General features: G+C 51.2%; 1 non-coding gene across 1 annotated transcript; it reads right to left on the bottom strand.

Annotated features, from left to right (window-relative positions):
• Positions 1–14,617: 14,617 nt before the first annotated feature.
• Positions 14,618–14,702, bottom strand: TRNAP-UGG (transfer RNA proline (anticodon UGG)). The gene has a single exon. It is a non-coding gene; the product is annotated as a tRNA-Pro (tRNA).
• Between the last annotated feature and the right edge of the window lie 2,988 nt (positions 14,703–17,690).

Below are 17,690 nucleotides of genomic sequence, written 5' to 3'. Positions count from 1 at the left end.
GCGCCACACATGGGGGAGGGGAGCTGCATAAGGCAGAAGAGGCCAGGGGGTCATTACCCTGCATTGTTCGGAGAAGGCTCAACCTTTACCGGAAAGGCTTTGCCCAAACCACCTGCCTTTTGCTCCTTAATCATTTCTTTCTACGTTATCTCCAGCGATGGCTGCTCCCTGGCTATTTTCTCCTTCAAAGCCAGCCCCAAATCTCACACTGGCTCCCCGTGAGGGAATGGTTCTCACCAGATCTCAAGCCCTCAGGGGGGAAAAAAATGACACCACCGTATAATTAAAGAAGAAAAATCAAAAGAAAACAAAATATTGGCTTAGGAGTGAGTAATGTAGAATTTTAGTGGAGGCCTGGCTCTACCACGGCCTATTTGGTGACCTTGCTAGTTAGGCTTCTGTAGAAGTCAGTTTCCTGACCTGTAAAATGGAAATTAAGCGAGACGTTTCCTGTTGCCTGGGTTTAACATGAAAGTGTATCGAGATGAAATCAGTAAGTGCCATGCTTTAGTTGATTCCTATAATCAATATTTATTGGGACAGGGGTAAGGTCAGGGCTCCCACCCTGTTCTGTGCAGCCTTGATATGTCTTCTATGGCCTTGGAAAGTTCTGGGCTTTAGGGTTTGAATCCCACTGTCACCTCTTGCTTACCGTGTGAGCACGGGCAATTCGTTGAACCTGCCTGACCCTCGGTATCTTTATCTATACTATTGAGATATTTACTTCTGCTTTGGCGGTTGTGGGGACAGGAGAGCACTTATGTAAAGATTGATTCCCTGTGTGCGTGTGTGTGTGTGTGTGTGCGTGTGCACTCAGCCCAGGGAGACACATGGTGAGAGCACAAGATAATGGAAGAACTCAAATGACTTTTGGGGCATGTCCGGGGTCGTGGGTCTCTGCCCACCCATGCCTGCTTGCCTGCTGGTGGAAAGGGGGGCTCTCAAGTGCTCCTCCCCAAATCGCCTATACCTCTAGCCACCACAGACGTAAACAGCTCAGATCTTGTAGAGGCCAGAGCCCCACCCAGCGGAGGTCTACTTGAGCCCCACTTCAGGATGGCCAGGCATTCTTTTTTTTTTTTTTTTTTAATGTTTCTTTATTTTCGAGAGAGAGAGAGGCAGAGAGCAAGGGAGACAGAGAATCCAAAGCAGGCTCCATGCTGTCAGCACAGAGCCCGCCTCGGGGCGCAAACTCACGAACCATGAGATCCTGATCTGAGACGAAGTCATTCAACTGACTCAGCCACCCAGGCGCCCCAGGATGGCTGGGCATTCTGGTTGTAAATGCTGGGAATCTCTAAGAAGGCTGATTTTTCACTGCCAGGGAGCTTTTTCTTGATATTTAGTCTACATTGCCTGTTCCCAAATATCATCAGTCAGACCTTTCTCCTCCCCATGACTCTATAGTTTTCAACGCTGATCCACTTTTTTTTTTTGTTTGGGTTTTTTTTGTTGCTGTTTTTTTGTTGTTGTTGTTGCCTGACATTTGTTTGATGCTTCAAATACAACCAAGAAATGAGGGCTTTGTTTCCTGCCTCATCCCAGCCATGGACGCCTAGGCTTTTGGAGACAGCAGGTCCTTCAGTGTCCTGTCATCTTACTTTACAAGGTGGGCTAACCGACGCCCAGAGAAGGGATAACCTCAATAAGGTTGCAAGATTCATTTTCTCAAGACAGTTTGGCCTTTTGAATATAAACAAATATAAAATCAAGCAAAATGAACTAAGTCATTTGGATTTTATTGGATAAAAGAATGCATATTACCATCATGGGTGAGGTCATTTGACTCGATCTTTTAGTTTGGTCACAACTTAATACTATTTACTGAGCACTTACCGCCTGTGAGGAAAGGAACTTCCCCAGGCAGGTGATTTAACTCTTTCAACCCTCACAGCAATCCTGGGAGGTGGGCACTATTATCCCTATTTCCCAGCTGAGAAGACTGAGGCTCTAAAAGGTTAAGTCACTTCTCCATGATCACACAGCAAGTTAGAGGCAAAGCTGGATTTCAAATCTAGGTCGCCTTAACCCAAAGCCCATCACTTCATTCTGGATGCCGTCTGAGAACTCAGGCGAGTGGCAATAAAGCACAAAGAATTTCAAACTCCAAAGACGGAAGAAAAAAAGACCAAGCGTTGTCCTTGGGGACCAAATCTCTTGGCCCAGGTCCCAAGGAAATAAAAGGCACAGCAGTTTGTTGAGTTGTTCCCTTTTGCACTGGGAGAGTCCGGGGCACAGGGATGGGGTTTATTCATCTTGGTATCCACAGAGCCTGCCTGGCACAGAGAAGGTGCTCAACAAATGTTCGGGGGGTAATAAATGAAGAGCGTGGAAAATGATGAATGGAAATTATGAAGAGGAAGACTGGGGAGAAAATACCACACAGAAACCACACTATGGCACATGCTTCTCCAGCATTACGCACTGGGCATCACCCCGCACAGAAAAGTATAAGCAAATGGCCAAGAGTCTGCGCCTCAAGACGCCAAGCGCCTCAAGACGCTCATAAGGCCTGCGGATGCCCAACTGTCTCGTGCCCAATAATACAGTCATTAAAGTTACGCCTGAATGCTTACCAAAGGCAGACACAACACTAACCACTTTAAGTGCATTATTTCATTTAAGCCTCACGCCAGCACCCGAGAGGCAGGTGCTATGGATATTCCCACTTCACAGAGGAGAAAACAGAGCCCCAGAGAGGTGATTTGCCCAAGGTCACACAGCAAGGCAGAACTGAAACTTGAACTTGAAACTCAATCTGTTAATTTGAAGGTAACTGGTTAATTTGAAGTTTTTGGCTGATTATTCTCATTGAATTGCAGACCTGAGACCCAAACAGCCATCCGCCTGGAAGCCACCACTGGAAAAATATTATTCTACTAGTTGGCAATTTGAAAGAATGAAATCTTGCCATTTGCAGCAACGTGGATGGAACTGGATGATATTATGCTAAGTGAAATAAGTCCATCAGAGAAAGACAGATACCATATGTTTTTACTCATAGGTGGATCTTGAGAAACTTAACAGAACACAATGGGGGAGGGGAAGGGGAAAAACGTTACAGAGAGGGAGGGAAGCAAACCATAAGAGACTCTTGGATACTGAGAACAAACCGAGGGTTGGTGGGGGGTGGGGGACAGGAGAAAGTGGGTGATGGGCATTGAGGAGGGCACCTGTTGGGATGAGCACTGGGTGTTGTATGGAAAAAATTTGTCAATAGATTATATTTAAAAAAAAATAAAAAATAGAAAACCAAAACAAAATAAAAAAGAATATATACTGATTTCCAAAAAGAAAAAGAAAAATATTATCCTGATATCAGTGTATCAGAATTTGATAATGATCCACATCTTACTTTCTTGCTCTTGGGATTTACCTTCATCTTTCCAGATCCCTCTCCCTGCTCATCTCCTGGAGGGTGTTGTGTTGGGCTGTGTTGTTTGTCTTTAAGCTTGTGCACGCATCTGGAGGATGATGATCTCCTAGAAAGGAATACAACCACATTCCCGCTTTCTTCTTGATTCCTTTGGAGGCAGGCGGCCACCAAAGCGCCTGTATAACATTCACCAAGTGCAAGCTCCAGGAGGGCAGGAACCATGTCTGGTTGGATGGCACCCGTAGTGGGTGCTCACAGAATATTTGTTGAGTGGACGAATTTTGAATATCCCTTGAACAGAAATGGCACTGGCATTGCAAAGCAGGGTACGATGCCTTCTACCTGCATAGCAACTCAATCTCTTTAATGTCTCAGTCCCTCGGAAGATGTTCCAGAAGCACCATCTCTCTTCCTTTGGGCCAGAAAACCACAAAAGGCTGCCTGTTGGGTCAGCCTGACTGGCTTTCCCGGGGCCAACCTTTCCTGGCCCACAGTGCCCTCCCAGAGGATGAGTTTCTGGGCAACATACATCCAGCCCCCAAGGAGCCAGGGTGACCTCATAAAGGAAATTCCCTGCTGCTCTGTAAGAACACTTTCCCAAGCAGAGGGCCTGGAGCCCATGTGACTCGTGTGGCCCAGGATGGAGTCTCTGGGGTAAATGAAACTCTGGAGGACCAGGGGGCATGGAGATCCCACCAAGGAGCACGCCTCTCTGCTTTTTGAGTGTCCTCCATAATCCTGATCATTTTCCCCCCATATCACCCTTCTAGTTAAGGTTGCTCTCTGCCTGGACCTCTTTCAGCATTATTTTCGCATTGTTCTTCTCTCCAGGGAGCATCCTGTTTTAGGCTTTCCTCCCAATTGAATTTGTCTTTCTCTCTCTGAGCCAAATCTTATTTTGTTATTTTCCATCAATATCTTTAACCCCTCTGAGGCATCCGTATTACTTCTCTGCCCTCCTTGGCGATAGCAACACCTCCCAATTAAGAATCGTATGCAAATTTCATTAGTGTGCTGTTTACCCCGTCTTCCAGATCGTTATTAAAGACGTTAAATAAGAACGGAACAAACACCAGTCCCACGCACCTCCAGCGAGGCCGTGCTCCGCCATTTATCTTCGGTTTACACGTGTGCACTATTTCATTTCCAGAATGCGGACATTTCATGTCCGCATTGGAGTTATTTCCTAAGAAAAGTTTCATAAGAAGTTAACGGCAAACGTTTTAGTAAGGCCTAATCTTACAGCCACCCCAGCACCCTGCACATGTGGTCCCGGCAGCAGAATGAATACGCTAAGGAACCTTCTTGTTTTCGACAGAAACCCTGCCGGGGAGTCCGGGGTCTTTGGGATGTTAGCCAAGTTCCCCTCGATATCTCTGCATCACTTGGTTGGCCAGCCAAGAACATGTGTAAAATACCTACTGAATTCCGGCTTCCACTGTGCTGGGAAGACACAAGAAAACAGAAAAAGTGGTCCTTGTCCTCGAGAACCTTACGGCCCAACGGAGCAGAGAGAATATCTGTGCACACGGACCTGCCACACAGAGACACCTGACGAAAGCACCATGCGATCCAGTTATAGGCTATGCTTTAAAATATCCAAGTGTGGGGGGCACCTGGGTGGCTCATTCCGTTAAGCATCCAACGTCTGCTCAGGGCACGCTCTCAACGGTTTGTGAGTTCGAGTCCCGAACTGTCAGCCCACTTCAGATCCTGTCTCCCTCTCTCTCTGCCCCTGCCCCGCTCCAGCTCCCTCACTCTCAAAAAATAAATAAACATTTAAAAATAAAACAAAATATCCGAGTGTGGCACACATTTCAAAACTGTAGCTCATCATCATGGAAAATGTCAAACACACACCAAAAGCAGAATGAATACAAGCCTCTGTGCACCCATCATTGTTTCAAAAGCTGCAACATTTTGTCTTTTTTATTCCATCTCCTTGCTCCTCCTGTTCCTTTTCTGTTTTTTTTTTTTTCCTCCTGGAACACTGGATTTATTAAAAAAATTTTTTTAAGATTTATTTATTTTTGAGAGACAGAGAGACAGAGAAAGAGAGAGGCAGAGCGTGAGAAGGGGAGGCACAGAGAGAGAGGGAGACACAGATTCCGACGCAGGCTCCAGGCTCCGAGCCATCAGCACAGAGCCCAACGCGGGACTCGAACCCATGAACCGCGAGATCATGACCTGAGCCGAAGTCAGACGCTCAACTGACTGAGCCCCCCAGGAGCCCCTCCCGGAACACTTGAAAGCAAATCACAGATGTCCTACTATTGCACTAATAATTAATTCAGAATGCACCTCTAACAGATAAGGACTTTTAATATATATGTGTATAACCACTATACCATTATCACGCCGAACACAATTAAAGATAACGTTTATGATGCATCATCTAACACCTGGTCCTTGTTCGACTTTTTCCCTGGATTGTCCAAAAACTGTCAATCTGCAGTTGGTTTATTTGAATCAGGACCCAAATAAGGACCACCTTTTGTATTTGGTGGAATGCCTCTTAAATCTCTTAATTACAACATACCTTTTAAAAAATTCATTTGTTGAAGAAACAAAGTGATGTATCCTGTGGAATTGCAAATGTAGGCCATCCTAAAGGACAGTTTGTTACGTAAAATACAAACACAGAGAGATATAAAGTAGGAGATCATCCAAGAGAAACGAAGAATGTCAACACATGTGAGACAGGGACCCTTGGAGCTGGAAGCAAGCCCAGAGGTTGTTCACACGAACCCAGCTCCCGCCCCACCCCTACCTGCACCTTAAATCCAGGAACTTTGCTGGCATTGACCCTGACAAACATCCACCCTCTTAAATCATTCCTCTGCAGGTAAAAAATATCTCTCATTCAGCTTAGCAACAGTTACAAGACATGTTTCGACAAGTCTATAGCAAATATCTACTGACCCAAATGCACTTGGCCCCGGGAAGAGCCGTGAAGGGAGGAGAGAGAAGGCAAAAACAAAAGAGAGCCAGGAACCAGAGGTACGAGGAAATCCCAGCTCGAGTTATGGACGTTTAGGAGGCCGAGGGTGGGTGGTGTTAAAAGCAAAAAATGCGGAAATTTGCTGAACTAGAATGTAGCCCCACTACCTGTAAACTCTCCTGTGTTGGACCCGATGGATCACCGGGTGACGGGACAGCAAGGCCAAGTGCAGAACACCCGGCCAGGGCCCACCGGCCCCAATACCACACGATACGGGTGGGCGCCCTGCAAAGGCTTCAAGTTCCTGAGCCCCCAGTCTCCTCCCCATCTGAAGGGTCGTCGTGCTCATGAAGAAGCCAAAGGATGTAGGGAGATTGCTGGGCACCCAGTACCCGGCAGGCGGCCAGGGCTCCTTGGCGGAGAGCTGTGGTACGAGCTTGGCTGGGCTCAGCTCAGTCTGCACCACACCAGACAGACAACCTGTTCTCTCTGCCCAACAGCAGGTCACCGCCCCGGGGAAAATCTACCCACTTGATTGGCTCTAGTAACAGCCTGGGGTGGGAGCCCACAAAACATTTGATTAAGGGTGGGGGGAAGGGAGCGGTTATTCTGTGAGTCCTTTGGCGGGGTGGGGGGTAGTCTTAGGAGTGGCGTTCCAAGTTTGGATGACGGCCTAGAGAACAATCCCTCTGTCTTTTCTGAGATAGTTGTACCCCACGAACATCATCTTGCATTTCCGGTCTCAGCTGGAGCCTGTGTCATTTTCCCAAAATACTAAGTAGGTTAGGTAATTCCTTCAGGGCCCTCGGATGCTCGTCGGCCCTGATGTGCTGATTGTGCATTTGTTTACCCAGAGGGAACCAGGTGAGGATCCCTCCTTGGCCTCTTCCTCCCTTGCCCACCTCCGGCACCACAGGCTTCCCTGCGCTCCACCTGGAGACAAGGGAACAAGCCAGGCCTGCACCTGGCACGCGCCCCTCCCGCCCCTCCACCCCGGGATCGGCAGAGAAAAACTGCATAAAGGATTTGGGCTGTTGCAAGAGAAATCCGAGCTGTTATTGGCGTCCTCTCGGCATTGATCGGGGCCCGCAATGCTTAATTCCTCGTTTTCGTGGAGTCGTCCTGAGTTCCCGCCCCGTCTGCAGTCCTGGTTAGTTTCAGCGTTCTGCTGAATCCAGCTCAGCCTGGCAGCCGTTGGCTGCATCAGGGCGGCCGGCTCACCCCCTCCTCCTTTATTAGCAGACTCTCCACCCCTCTCCTCTTCCCTTCTCCCCGGCCAGCCCTCAGCAGATGCTTTGGTTTCTGGAGACCACCCGAGACCCAGCAAAGCTTTCCTAAATCCATTAGAAACCCATTATTTAGGGTGGCCACCCCTACCCGCCCCCCGCCCCCAGTCCCTCTCCCCTGACCACGAAGCACCCGAAGGCATCAGGAAGCTGGGACGCTGGGCGTTGGGTTCCCCGAGGGAAGAGGCCTGCCTGCATCCAGAAAAAACTCTGAGTGCCCTCCCCGGTCGCGAGGAAGGGTGGCCCGCCTGTTTGGATGCGGGAGAGCTCGCATCAGGCACGGTCTCAACTCCAAACTCACCTGCAGGCCCGCGAGAGCTCTCCAAGTCCTGGCAGAGAAGGCAAGTGAGAAAGGAAGCGATTTCTGAGTCCTTCAAAGCCAGCGATTCAGACAGAACTCTTTACTGCTACCGATGCCCAGCAATCAATAGCTTCTTTTCAATAAGCAAGTCTCATATTTCCACCCCTCTCTCCACAAGCCCCCAAAATAAACCCAGCCAGTCATTAAGAGCCTCCCCTCCCCCTGCTTCTGGTGCTCAGTGCTGACCTGAGTTTCTTTTTTAAAATGGGGATTTCCTCCCGCCCCCTGCCAGTGACCCCCTCTGGTACTGAAAATACAAAACAGAAAGCAGCAGCAGAGAGCTGAGGTCTTTGTAATTCATAAAACCAGTGACAGCCAGTCAGGCCCATCACCTCCCTGAAGATCTGCGAGGCTACATGCTCTCTCTCTCTCTCTCTCTCTCTCTCAGCCATTAATAATTTAGCCCCGGGGTGGGGTTGTCTCTGCTGGTGAGCGGCTTTGGGGCCTCAAGTTATCAAAATACTAATGCTACCAATTTATCAGCGCTTGGCTGATGGAGTGTCAGAGGTTGCTGGGAGTGGCGGGGGAGGGGGGCCTGTAATAACAGGGGGGACCTTGTCCAAACAGGACTCCCTGTAAGAGGAAACAGGCTGGCTGCGGTGTCCTGTGTCCCGGCTTTCCCGGGACCCTTAAGGGAAGAATTTGGCTCAGACCCCGGAGTCAGTTAGGCCTCCCAACCAGGACCAAGGGCAAAGGGGCCATGGATGATGTAGCAAACCCGGTGATTTGAATTTCTGAAATCTGGCACGGGGACCCCCAGTGGAGTCTCCTTATGGATCAGCTCACTGCCTGCCAACATATGGGACGCGTGGCCCTGGCGGTAAGTGGAAGAACTTCGGAGGAATCGGGCGTGATGTTGAGTAACGTCAAATCACAGAGAGGATGTCTCCCTTTCCAATTCTCTTTCAGCCTTCACAATGCTTTAAGGGAAATCGGTGACTCAGGCGAGCTCCTGCGTCTTTCCCTGTCTTTCACCCCTCCCTAATGCCTGCTAATCTGCCTCCGTAACAAGGAAAAAGCTGGTCCTCAGGCTCCCCGGCCTGGGATGGGAACAGTACGTCTGGAAATTGATGGCACTGTTTGGTTTTCGTTACATTTTGTCGTATCGTCACCTCGTGTTCGCAGCGAGCTGGTTTTCCATTTCCCATCGTGATATAAAATGTCTTCTCGAAGTGCGTATGTTTAAGTTACACATCAGGTGATTCAAAGTAAAAAAATAAATCAATGGCTAACAGCCTGGGTGGTCTACAGATAGAGCCGTACGTGTGAAGATGACAGGGGAGCACATAGAATCTAGGAAACTTGAGTCTGAGTTGTCACTGGGGCTATGAGAACGGCATGGGGGCAGGGCTGCTCACAGGCCGATTTATGCCTTCTCGCCTCTGTGCCCAGCCCCATCAGAGGTGTGGGGGCCTGTATTGGACACACAGTATATACACTGCTTCTCTACCCATCCTCCTGCTATCAAAAACTCACTTTCCTGGGCCACCCGAGTGGCTCAGCGGGTCAAGCGTCCAACTCTTGGTTTCGGCTCAGGTCACGATCTCACCGTTGTGCGAGTTCGAGCCCCGCGTCGAGCTCCGTGCCGGCAGTGTGGAGCCTGCTTGGGACACTCTCTGTCTCCCTCTCTTTCTGCCCCTCTCCCACGTGCACCGTCTCTGTCTCAAAATAAATAAGCTTAAAAAACACAAACCACCTCACTTTCCTACAGGGAATCGCAATGGTGGTCCATTACGCGGGCGTGTGACTCGAGCCAGGCCAATGGTAGCCCTTCCCTGGAAAGTCTTCATCCTGAGTCTAGAGGAAGACTCCTCTTTTTCCCACAGTTCTGGAATTGTAACACCGCGGCTGCCCCATAGCTGTTCTCTCGGACAGAACAGGGCTCAGCGTTGAGATGACAGACGGACCGATCAATCTCTGATCCTGTTGAAGTCGCTGGATCCAGGGAACCACTCCCCAACCTCTCTATTTCTGTGGCCTGTTCCCCTAAGCCAATTCAAATACTTCCACTTCGTGCTGACAGTAGGTTGAGGGAGGGTACTGTCACTGGCATTTAAGAGAGCCTTGATGAAATAAACACGTGAAAAGGTGCTCAACGTCATCAGCCAACTGGGAGACGAAAATCAAAACCCCAGCGGGACGCGACTTCGCACCCCCCTACGAAGGCTGGAATCCAACAGGCAGGTCACAGCAAGTGTCCTTGAGGAAAAACTGAAACCCTCCAGCGCTGCTGGTGGGAAGGTAAAATGGTGCCATCCCTTTGGGAACCAGTCTGGCCGGTCCCCCAAAGGTGAGACATGGAGTTGCCATTAGGATCTAGAAGTTGCACTCTTCAGGACACGCTCAAGGAAAACAAAAATGTGTGCGTGCATGTTCACAGCAGCATTCTTCATACTGGACGAGAGGCAAAAATAACCCAAAGGTACACCCGCTGTTGATGGATAAGCAGAATGTTCCATCTATGCACACAGCAAGATATTTTTTTTTTTTTTGGCAACAAAAAGGAGCGGAGTCCTGACACCCACCACAACACCGAGGAACCTTGAAAACATTCTGCTAAGTGGAGAAGCCAGACACGCACACGCAAAAACCTATCGTGTGATTCCATTTCATAGGAAATGTCCAGAATAGGCAAATCGATAGGGACAGAAAGTAGATTAGTTGTTCCCTAGGGCTGAGGGTGGTGGTGGGGGGTGACCAGGGGAGGTGACAGGGAGGGGCAGGGACAGCTAAGGGGAGAGGGGTCTCTTTCCAGGATAATGAAAAGGTTCTATAATTGGTTGTGGCAATGGATGCGCAACTTGTGAACATACCAAAAAGCCATCAAATTGTACAATTTAAATGGATGAATTTTACAGTAGGAGTTATCTTAGTAAAGCTGTTTTTAAAAAAAAAAAAAAGAAAGGCAGAGCCCTGAGCGATATAGTGGTTGCTGGTGTACTTTGGGAGTTCACATAATCTGTGCAAACGCTCCTCTCTGGATCGGCTCCGTCCCAGACAGCCCTTGACCGCCGTGGCTAGATGGGTCGCTCACGTTGCCTCCGCCAGCTGGCCCTTTGGTCCTTGACCTAATGGAGGTTACTACAGGACCTCAGGGGCCTCAGCTACGGAGGACGGGACCTGGTGGCTGTCACCCTTTTGACCTGGGCCATGCAGATGAGGGGAGGAGTGGGAAGGGCATTCCAGGCAGGGGGACAGCACAAGCAAAAGCAGAATTGGGAACTTGTGGCTCACATGCCAGAAATAACAAGCGGTTGAATTTGGAGCGAGGGGTCTCTGGGGTGGGGGAAGGAGGAGCTCCCCAAAGGGCAGGGGAGCTCCCTGGGGGGACATATCTCGTGATGGTCCTCGGTAAAGGCTCACTGACTGGTTGTGTCTCTGGGGCCTCAGCTTTGCTCCTTCCAAGAGTGGGATTTGTGTCCACCTGGGAAAGCAGGACATGCCCTCCCCAGGGCTGGGCCCGGACGATGCCACCACGTGGGCTGAGGTGATCGACCGGGCGGAAAGCAGTTTTTGGACAAACAGAGTCAGGCAGGCTGCCTCATTAACTAATCATCATACTAATTAATAGCTGACATTTCCCGTTCCCTCGTAATGTGCTGGGATCTGTGCCCCACACACGTACCAGCCTATGGGGTGGACATTACCTCTGCTTTACAGATGAGGGAACTGAGGCACCGAGAATTTACATGAAGTCGGGTATTCACGCATGAGTTAACGTATGATTCTAAACCATCCGCAGGGGTGGTCCCCTTGTAGGTAGCTCAGGTCAAATGCTGTGTCACTTCCTGCACAACATGGATGACAGAGCGTAATGATAGCAGCTTACCGTTTATTGAGGGCCAGGCACGGCTTCAAGCGCTTTGTAGGTATGATCTGGGGGAGTCCTTTCAAGAGGGCTAGGAAAATTGGGTTTTCTTACCCTCGTTTTGCAAATGAAGGCTGCGAAACACAATTCTAGAAGTTCTGGGACCTGCTGGAGGTCCCTAGCACTTGGCAGAAGGCAGGATTCCCCCCCCCCCACCCCCCACCCCCCGGCCCCAGCCAGGGCCACGTGACCCCAAGCCCCACCTCCTTTCCTGGTCAGCGCACGCGCCCTGGGACGCTCAGGTGGTGAGGCCGGGGTGGGGCACAGCAAGTGCAGAGCAGGGGACCCGTCCCCCTCCCTGCCTGTAAATGGGGGTATTTAGGTTATGAGTGAGAACAGTTCGGGAAAGTTCTAAAGATGGGGGAAATAAAAAGTGAGGAGTACAGCTGATGATGTCACATATTGGATTTCCTTTTACTATGAACCGCCTGGACCCCGCTTCCTCCCGGACGAAGGAGACTCAGGAGATGCTCTTGGGCTGCGTTTGGCACCACGGTCTGTGAAGAAGGCCCCCCCGGCACCCCCGAGGTGAAGGGGGGCGTCCTCACCCTCAAGTGAAGTGAAGGCAGGGGTGTCGAGAAGACAGGTGACCTTGTAAGGCCTTACGCAGGCGGGCGCCGGGGGAGCTGGGCTCACAGCCCAGGAATCGACACCAAACCTGCCTTCCGATCCCCAACACCCTCCCGCCTGATCTTTTCAGCAGCCGGTAATGACACGGTTCCCAAATCAAAACTATATAGGACGGTGTATGTAGGCTGAGACATCAGACACCTACTGGTCTCCCTTCCCCTGACCTCCCCACACGCAGGCAAGCATTGTATTTCCTTCCTGCTTCACCTTCTAGGTTCTCTGTGCGGACAGATAGGGAGATGTATCGTATGCCTAATATACACATTCTCATTTACTTCTCCTCTTCGTATACAAAAGGTAGCATACGATAAGCACGGACCCCTCCCTTTGTTGTTGTGTTGATGAACGATATCCCGGGGGGGGGTCCCCCATAGCAGGGCATGCGGATTGTTCTAGGGATTGTCCTCATTCTTCATAGCTTCATAGTACTCCACCACGGGGCCGTGGCAGTTTATTTGGCCCCTCACTCGACTGAGCACCAGAATCACGTCTCATGTTTTGTTCTCATAAACAGTACGATGCCAGATGTCTTACCTGTCATTTCTTATCCATGCAGAAGGACCGTGGATAGATTCCCAGACGCGGGATGGCTTTTTGGATGAAAGGGTACATTCCTGAGACTGTCTGTAGGCAATGGGAGGGCTCAGACCAGTGGTACCCACATCGACCTGGGTACCCGAGTGCCCTGTGGGACTTGGTAACGATACAGAGTTCAGGGCCTCATCCCAGGCCTGCTGAGGCAGAATCCCTAGAGTTGGAGCCTGGCAATCGTATTTGCTACATAGGGGTGTTATCACAAGCCACAATGTCTTTTTTTTTTTTTTTTTGGTTCGCTTCTGTGTTTTCTGTGTCTCTCCCTGAGGCCATATCTGTCTTGCTCATGGCCGGATCCCCAGCCTGGGTCATCAGAGCTGAATAAATGAATGGATAGATGAAGGACTATCAAAATGCCAGCCAAGCTAGGGAGCCATGGGTTTGATAGTGCGCTCCTCTCCAGGAGAAAGGGCCACCTGAGTGGCGCTGAGGTGTCCAGTTTCTCACAGCAGCAAGGGGCTTGCAGGGAACTAGAGAGGCAGGCTGACGTGTGCCAACCCGCTCCTGGGGGTTGGCTGGACACAGGGAGGGGTCAGGACCCTAGCCATCTGGGAAGTGTCGGGGAAATGAACCCTTCCTGGGGCCCTGGCCCGCAGGCCGTGGGGACTCGGCTAAATGCACGTGGCCCCTTGCAGCCCCCCTCTCTCTCAGCCTGGATCCCGGTGGCCCTTGGGACGGCCAGCCTAGGTCGCTAAGCCATCCTTTATGTAACGTGGCGACGAGAGGAGGGCAATCCAGGAACTCAGCAGCCTGAGCGGTCCTGGAAAGACTGGGGACCAGAATGCTTGTCCTGGTGGTCAGCATGCCACGCCCGCCAGTTTCCAGCACTCGAGCTGGTAGTTTCCCTCTTGGAGTGGGGAGGGTGGGTTTGCACTGGGCTGTTCTCAGTGTTGCCCGTGTCCCCAAGAGGGCTGGCTGGGCTGGGGGCACAGACCACATCCAAAGTGTGGTGGAGAGACACTAATGAGGGCCTGCGCTCGTCCCACCTGTGGCTTTGGTGGGACTTAGCCACGCCGACCCTTTCACAGGAAGTTACGGCGGTCACCCACCTCAGCGGCTGGAGCTGGAGGAGGGTTAGAGACAGGGGTGGGGGGAGGGAGGAGACTGGGTGGGCTCCTGGCTCATTGAGCATGCTCACTATGGATTTTGAGGGTCTGGGGGGCAGGTCCTTAAACTGCCGCAAATGTCCCACGAAGAAGCCGAGTGCTGCGTGGAAAGGCATGTTTTAGGCACCAGGACGTTGCAAAGTGCAGTGTTTCCCTACGCGGGGATCATGGCCCTCCCGCCTGCAGCTGCCCTCGCTTCTGGGCTTCACAGCCTGCTGGCAAGTTCAAGGAGCAGAAGGTGCCCTTGTTACGGGGTGAATTATGCCCTCCCCCCAATTCATATGTTGAAATCCTAACCCCCAGGCCCTCAGAATGTGATTGTATTTAAATTTTTTAATGTTTATTTATTTTTGAGATTGAGAGAGAAAGAGAGAGAGAGAGAACACAAGCAGGGGAGGGGCAGAGACAGAGAAGGAGAGAGAGAATCCCGGGCAGGCTCCGTGCTGTCAGCACAGAGCCCAGTGCGGGACTCGAACCCACAAACCGCGAGATCACGACCTGAGCCCAAGTCAGACGCTTAACCGACTGAGCCACCCAGGCGCCCCTCATTTTACCTCTTAAAAGACCCCCATCTCTAAATACAATCACATTCTGGGGCGCCTGGGTGGCTCAGTCGGTTAAGCGTCTGACTTGGGCTCAGGTCGTGATCTCGCGGTTTGTGGGTTCGAGTCCTGCGTTGGGCTCTGTGCTGACAGCTCAGAGCCTGGAGCCTGTTTCAGATTCTATGTCTCCTTCTCTCTGACCCTCCCCCATTCATGCTCTGTCTCTCTCTGTCTCAAAAATAAATAAAGGTTAAAAAAAAATTAAAAAAAAAAAAAAAGAGGTAAAATGAGGTCACTAGAGCAGCCCAACATGACTGGTGGTTTTATAAGAAGAGATTAGGACACAGACACACACAGCGAGGAGAAGACAGCCATCGATGAGCCAGAGAGAGAGGCCTTGGGAGAAACCAACCCTGCCCGCACCTTGATCTTGGACTCCCAGCCTCCAGGGCTCTGAGCAATAAATTTCTGTTGACCAGTTTCGTAGCCTCTCTGAGTCTCGGTTTCCTCATCTGGAGTGTGAGGGGAACTCAGGACTGCTGTGGTGACACAATGAAATCGTGAGCTTAAGACACTCGACACAATATCCGACACTTGCTTCCGTAAATCCTCATCCACTCCCTTTCACCTGCAACGTTTACTACGCAGGTACTAGGTGCTAAGCACGGTTCCAGGCACCGGGACGCGGCAGTGGATAAGGCAGATGGAACTCCCTCGGGAGTGAAGTCCAGAGAGAGAGAGAGAGAGAGAGAGAGAGAGAGAGAGAGAGAGAGACAGAGAGAGAGAGAGAGACAGAGAGAGAGAGAGAGACAGAGAGAGAGAGAGAGACAGAGAGAGAGAGAGAGAGACAGAGAATGGCCACGCTCTGCTCTCAGACTGGCTCTCCTTGCTTGGGGCCGACCGAAGGATGGCCTCTCTCCAGCATCCCCAGCCCCTTCCCCACGCACTCCCCAAAGATACACCTGGGAAGGCGGGGATTGGGTAAAATTCAGCCTGGCGCCCGCAGCTCCTGGCAGGGACCTCGGGTTTGTGGTATCTTCCCATCATCTATGTCTGGAAGCGTGTTCACACTTCAAGCCTCGGTACCACGTGCCCTCCACACACCGAGCCCCCCAAGCCGAGCCCTGAGGGTCTCTTTTCAGCTGTGAAAACTCTTCCCTGTACGCCCCCATGCCCCACCTCCCAAACGGATGCTCAGGCCTTTGCGTTTTGCCACAGCAACGCCAGGCTTGGTGTATCCCCTTGTTTATCATCTGTCACATCTTGAAGGTTCCAAGCTTCTCACCTGGGCTCCAGGCAGGTAAAGTTCTCCAGGAGATTTAAAAAGCCAGGCGGCTCCTGGCCAGCGGCTTCCTCTCCCGCCACGTATCAGCGTCGGTAGAGGCCACACCCGCTCCGCTCCCCTGTCCCAACTTACCTCCTGCAACAGGTTCCTGAGTGGGGCTGGGCCAGAGCCGGCCCCTTAGATAGCTGACGCCCCCCTTTTTCTGTTTGCTCAGGCACTTGGCTAATTTCAGCATGGATCATGTCTGGAGCTCCCTAGGCCCTTCCAGAACTTTCCGTCCTGCACGTAGCAGATCTCCCTTCCTTTGACAAATGGGCTCCATCTCCCCACCTTTAGATGGGGATTCTGCTCATTTGTGTAAATCCTGCGCTACGACGTATTTATACGGCTCAGCGCTGGCAGTGGCCTTCCTCCACCTTCCTGGCTCTGTTCCTTCCCAGGAAGATGAGGAACTGGGCAGGAGAGTGACCAGCCATGACTGTGGACGCTGCCCCGGGGACCTCCTTCCACTGCCTCCCTTTCAGTCCAATTCTACAGGTGGTCACTGGGCACTCCCGCTGTCCCCAGAGTTATGCGCCGTGAGGGATCCTCATGTGACCAAGAGGTGCCCCCTACCTTGAGACACTGGCATCCTGGTAGGGGAGGCAGGGCTGGAAATAGAAACATCTCCCTGGGTCACCTGTGATGAGTCACGAGAAAGGTACACATAGAGCCCTTCTTGAGTGCCAGCTACAGGGCGGGACAGACCGAGCTGCCCTGGGAACATGGCACTTGACCCTGGGTCGAACCGGGGCATGGGGAGTGGAGCAGTAGAGGGGATGGGGCCGTAAGAGGTGGCAAGAAGCAGGTGGATCATTCCGTAAGGAGAGAAGGAAACTAACTCCTGCTAAGCATCTACTCGAGGCCAGTGTATGAGTTTCCAGTTGCTGCCGTAACAAATTATCTCACACTTACTGGCTTAAGACAACACAAATATGTTATCTTATGGTTCTGGAGGTCCAACGTCCAAAATCTGTCTCTGTGAACTAAACCAAGGGGTTGACAAGGCTGGGTTCCTTCTGGAGGCTTCAGGGAAGAATCTTTCCTTACCTGTCCACTTTCCATAGGCTGCGGCACCCACGCCCCATGGCCCCACGTCACTATGACCTCTGCTCCCGTCCTCATGTCCCCTTCTCTGACTCTGACCCTCCTGTCTCCCTCTTAATAAGGACCTCGGTGATCACACTGGCCCACCCAAATCATCTAGGATAATCTCCCCATCACAACATCCTTAATTCAGCCACATCTACAAAGTCCCCTTTTGTCACATAAAATAGCATATTTCCTGGGTCTGGGGACTAGGATGTGGCCATCTTTGGGGGACAGACATTATTCAGCCAACCACAGGCAGGAATTTATAAACTGCCTCCTTAGTCCCACCCAAGTGCACAAGGCGGTTATCATCATTCCCAACTTGCAGATGGGGACTTGGGTTTCCAAAGGTTTAATAGCACTTTGAGGCTACAGTTAGTGAGAGGTTCATGTGGGATTTGAACTCAGTCTGCCTGACCACAGAGCCCTCTCCGCCCATGAAGAGATGGTCCTGGGATTCTCTGCAGCAGGGGGGACTGGCGGTGGCCCTTGGAAGCTGTCTCCAGGAGCTCCAGTGAAAGGGGAAGACAAGAGGAGTGAAACCAGGTCAGTGCAAAAGGAGGGGGTGGG

Source organism: Acinonyx jubatus, chromosome D4 (genome assembly GCF_027475565.1).
Source record: "Acinonyx jubatus isolate Ajub_Pintada_27869175 chromosome D4, VMU_Ajub_asm_v1.0, whole genome shotgun sequence".
NCBI lineage: Eukaryota > Metazoa > Chordata > Mammalia > Carnivora > Felidae > Acinonyx > Acinonyx jubatus.
Note: the sequence above shows the minus strand (reverse complement) of the source record. Positions and strands in the feature narration are given on the sequence as shown.